This window comes from Triticum aestivum, chromosome 7A (assembly GCF_018294505.1).
Source record: "Triticum aestivum cultivar Chinese Spring chromosome 7A, IWGSC CS RefSeq v2.1, whole genome shotgun sequence".
Classification (NCBI taxonomy): Eukaryota; Viridiplantae; Streptophyta; class Magnoliopsida; order Poales; family Poaceae; genus Triticum; species Triticum aestivum.
In genome coordinates this window covers 201,841,240-201,846,208 of record NC_057812.1, presented here as the reverse complement: position 1 = coordinate 201,846,208, position 4,969 = coordinate 201,841,240, and positions in this window count along the sequence as shown.

The window sequence follows — 4,969 nt, the reverse complement described above, 5'->3', positions numbered from 1 at the left end:
GAAGTCCGGAGTTCAAATAAGTTATTAAAAATAAAAAAGAGGTGCAATGCTGGTTAATTTGCTTCAAGCCTTTCGGAATAGTGTAGACTGCACTGCACATAGCTCAGTGCAATCTATGCTATTTCGAAAGGCTTGAAGCTAATCAATGTGCAGGTGAGCATTGCGCCTCTTGTCATTGTCTCTGCACTCACGGCTTATAAAACGCTCATACTGCCTCTCCCTTGGCGAGGTGGGACTAAAAATCAGCTTACTAAGAAACTCTAGTACCGGTTCATGCCATGAACCGGTACTAAAGGTCTTCGTGGGGGCCCCAGCCTGACCACAGCCGCACTGGCCTCATTACCGGTTCGTGGCATGAACCGGTACTAAAGGTTGCCCACGAACCGGTACTAATGATGTTTCCCGCCTAGCCGTTGGAACCGGCACTAATGGTCACATTAGTGCCGGCTCAAATTCAAACCGGCACTAATGTGCTTCACATTTGACCCTTTTTCTACTAGTGTACTTGTCCGGCTGCAGGAAGTCATTTCATAGTTCAAGACGGCAAGTCCCCGGGCCAACTAGTCGAACCCAGTGCCAAGCGGTATAACAAAGAATAACATACTCATAGGCATAACTCTTATCATATTGATAAAAGAGGCAGTCCCCGAGCTCTTCTCGAGGGGCCAGAGGTCTTCGTACTTTAATACAAAAGGTAGCGTGGTACATACTATATTAACTATAAAATCTTCGGAGGAGGTTTGCATTCCACGACGGTCTGTCTCTTTGCCAGAGTCGTCCCTCTTGCGTGCTCGGGGCTTCTAAGCATCGATCAGGTAGTAGGAGTCGTTGCCCAACACTTTGCTAATGATGAAAGGGCCTTCCCAAGGTGCTGAGAGCTTGTGTTGGCCGGCTGTTCGCTGAATCAGCCGGAGCACAAGGTCTCCTTCTTGGAAAGATCGCGGCTTGACCTTCCGGTTGTAGTATCGGCGTAGGCTCTGCTGGTAGATGCTGGACCAGCTGAGTGCCAACAGCCGGCCCTCTTCCAGCAGATCGACGCCGTCTTGACGTGCTTCTTCTGCTTCCTCTTCAGTGTACATGCTGATTCGAGGGGAGTCAAACTCTATGTCTGTTGGGATGACGGCTTCGGCACCGTAGACGAGGAAGAAGGGCCTGAAGCCGGTTGATTTGTTTGGAGTCGTGCGCAGGCTCCAGAGGACGGCTGGCAACTCGTCAAGCCAGCAGTCTGCCGAGCGCTCCAGAGGCTTGACCAACCGAGGCTTGATGTCGGACAGGATTAGGCCGTTTGCTCTCTCTACCTGGCCGTTGGACTGCGGATGGGAAATGGACGCTAAGTCTAGTCGGATGCCCTGTGTCGCGCAGAAATGGGCCAAGGCACCTTTGGCAAAGTTTGTGCCGTTGTCGGTGACGATGCCGTGCGGTATGCCGTACCGAGTTGTGATGTCGGAGATGAAGGTCACAGCAGTCGGGCCATTCAACTTCTTGATTGGTTTTGCTTCTATCCACTTGGTGAACTTGTCCACTGCGACAAGTAAGTGAGTCAAACCGCCTCGTGCCGTCTTGAATGGTCCTACCATGTCCAGGCCCCAAACAGCAAAGGGCCAGGCAATGGGAATAGTCTTGAGTGCAGAAGCCGGCTAATGAGGCTTGGAGCAGAACTTCTGGCACCCCTTGCATTTTTGGACCAAGGCCTTGGCGTCTTCGATAGCAGTCGGCCAGAAGAAACCATGGCGGAAGGCTTTGGCGACGAGTGCTCTTGAAGCCGCATGGTGGCCACACTCGCCTTGATGGATGTCCTTGAGAATTGCTTGGCCTTGCTCCGGCTCCACGCAACGCTGGTAGACACTAGTGACACTGCGCCTTACGAGCTCTCTGTTGACTATGGTGTACGATGCCGCCCGGCGTTGCACTTGCCAAGCTAAGATCTCATCAGTTGGCAACTCTTTGTTCACCAGGAATTTGAGGATGGGATGGGCCCATGAAGGTGCTGCAATTTCTGCAACTGTCAAGAATGCGACTTGGACAAGGGCGGCTTGGCCGGGAGGTGGCGGGTTGGAGTCGGCAGCCGCTTGCTATGTCGATGAAGTCCTGGGGCGGATTGGCGCAGTCCCCGGGGCAGGTTCTGAAGTCTCCGGGCCGACCGCCGCAGTCCCCGGGCCGGGTACGACTGCCACGATCCCCGCGCCGTCTGTCGGAATACTCGCGCCGTATGCGGGGGCTCTTGAGTCGGATCCGACTACTTCAGGAGGAGCCGGTACGAAGATAGATTCTGACTCTGGCGATGGCTTGATAGACGGCTTGAGGAGGCGATGGAGGGCGACGTCGGACGGTATCGCTTGACGGGTGGAGCCGATTCGTGCCAGAGCGTCTGCTTGGTCGTTGTCGTTTCTTGGTACATGGAGAAACTCGCACCCCTCAAAATATCCACTGAGTTGCTGCACGAGGAAGCGGTAGCTCGCCATGTTTGCGTCTTTGGCGTCCCAATCGCATGACGACTGCTGGACCACCAAGTCGGAGTCACCATAGCATAGGATCCGGCGAATGCCGAGCTCTTTGGCTAGCCAGAGCCCGTGAATGAGTGCCTCGTATTCGGCGACGTTGTTGGAGGCTGAAAAATGGATTTGCAGCACATATTTGAGCTTGTCGCCTTTGGGAGAGGTGAGGACAATACCGGCTCCCAAGCCGGTGCGCATCTTGGAGCCGTCGAAATGCATTCGCTAATGGGTGGAGTCGGGCGCTGGCGACAGATACTGGGTTTCGGCCCAGTCGACGAGGAAGTCGGCCAGCGCTTGTGATTTGATGGAGGTACGAGGCTGGTAGTAGATGGTGTAGGGGGCCAAATCTATGGCCCATTTGGCCACTCGGGCCGAAGCATCCTGGCTGCCGATGATCTCGGCTAGTGGAGCCGTGCAGACCATAGTGATTGGATGTTCTTGGAAGTAAGGCTTTAATTTCTTGGCGGCAAAGTGCACACCGTAGCACATCTTCTGGTAGTGGGGGTAGTTTTGCTTGGAGGTCGACAATACTTCACTTAAATAATATACTGGTCTCTGGACTGGTAGCGCCTTGCCTTCCTCCTTGCGCTCTACCACAATGACTGTGCTGACTACTCGGCTGGTGGCAGCGATGTAGAGGAGCATGGTTTCCTTAGGAGTCGGAGCTGCCAGGACATGTGGAGTAGTTAACATCTTCTTTAGTTGGAGAAAAGCTTCGTCCGCCTTGTGGTTCCACTCGAAAAAAGTGGTCTTCTTCATGAGTTGGTACAACGCCCAGCCGACTGATGAATCAGCTGATGGATGCCAAACAGCCGATGAACTTTTGTACATCCAGCAGTCGACTGGGTACCTCCATCCTCTCAATAGCCTTGATCTTCACAGGGTTGCACTCTATGCCGCGTTCGGAGACCAGGAAGCCAAGGAGCTGGCCGACTGGTACTCTAAAGACGCATTTCTCCGGATTGAGCTTGATCTCAAATCGGCACAAGTTCTCAAAGGTCTCCTTGAGGTCTTCCAGCAGTGTTCCACGCTTCTCCGTCTTCACTACCACATCGTCCATGTAAACATGAGCATTTCTGCCGAGTTGCTTGAGGAGGCACTTCTGCATGCAACGTTGGATGGTGGCACTGGCGTTTCTCAAGCCGAACGTCATGGTCAGGTAGCAGAAGGCTCCAAATGGCGTGATGAAGGCGGTCTTCAGCCTATCCGCCGGGTTCAACTTGATCTGGTGATACCCCGAATATGCATCCAAGAAACTCAACAGCTCGCATCCGGCTGTAGAGTCTATCACTTGGTCGATCCTTGGCAAAGCGAACGGGTCCTTGGGGCATGCTTTGTTGAGGCTAGTGTAGTCAATACACATCCGCCATTGCTTGTTCTTCTTCAGTACCAGGACCGGGTTGCCTAGCCATTCTAGAAAGAACACTTCCATGATGAAGCCGGCCGCGAGCAGCCGAGCTATCTCTTCTCCAACAACTCTTCTATTCTCTTCTGACAGGCGGCGCATAGGCTGCCTGACTGGCTTGGCATCAGATCGGACGTGCAATTTGTGCTCGGCGAAATCCATCGGGACACCTAACATGTCTTTGGGGGACCATGCGAAGATGTCCCGATTCTCATGGAGGAAATCGACGAGCTCGCCTTCCTATTTGCTGTCGAGGTTGGCACCTACGACAGCATACCTCTCTGGGTGCTCCGGGTCCAAAGGTATCTTCTATGTTTCTTTGGCCGGCTTGAACGAGCCCTCAGCTTCCGACTCCCTGGGATCGGGCGACATCTCTGGTTGTTTGCTTGCCATCGCCACAACCCGGTCAAGTAGCCGCTTCTCAGGCGCGATCACGAGGGACTCGGCCAGCCGACTGCTCTCTGCTGCACAGGCGGACGACTTCTTGTAGTCGCCAGTTATGGTCAGAATCCCTTTGGAACTCGGCATCTTCATCTTGAGGTAGGCATAGTGGGGGACAGTCATGAACCTGGCCAGGGCAGGTCGGCCGAGTAGCGCATGGTACGGGCTCTCCAGGTCCACCACTTCGAACCAAATTGACTCTCGGCGGAAATGATCTTTGTCTCCGAAGAGGACGTCAATCAAGATCTTGCCGATTGGTGAGCAGGAAAGGCCAGGAACTATGCCATGGAACACTGTCCGACTGGACTGAAGCTGCCTCTGTCTGATTTCTAATTTCTCCATGGTATCCTTGTACAGGATGTTGATGCTGCTGCCGCCGTCTATCAGGACTCTGGAGAAGCGAGCAGCTCGTTTGTCCGTGGCAAAGGTGGCATCCAAAACCAAGGCGTAGGAGCCGGGTTTGGGCATTACTTCCGGGTGGTCAGCTCTGCTCCAGCTGATGGGCTTCTCAGACCAATGCATGAACTCCGGTGTGTCAGATGCTACTGCATTCACCTCCTGCTGCTACAGCCGCCTGCTGCGTCGATCATCGGCCACGCTGGTGAACACGACATAGGCTCCATGCTCT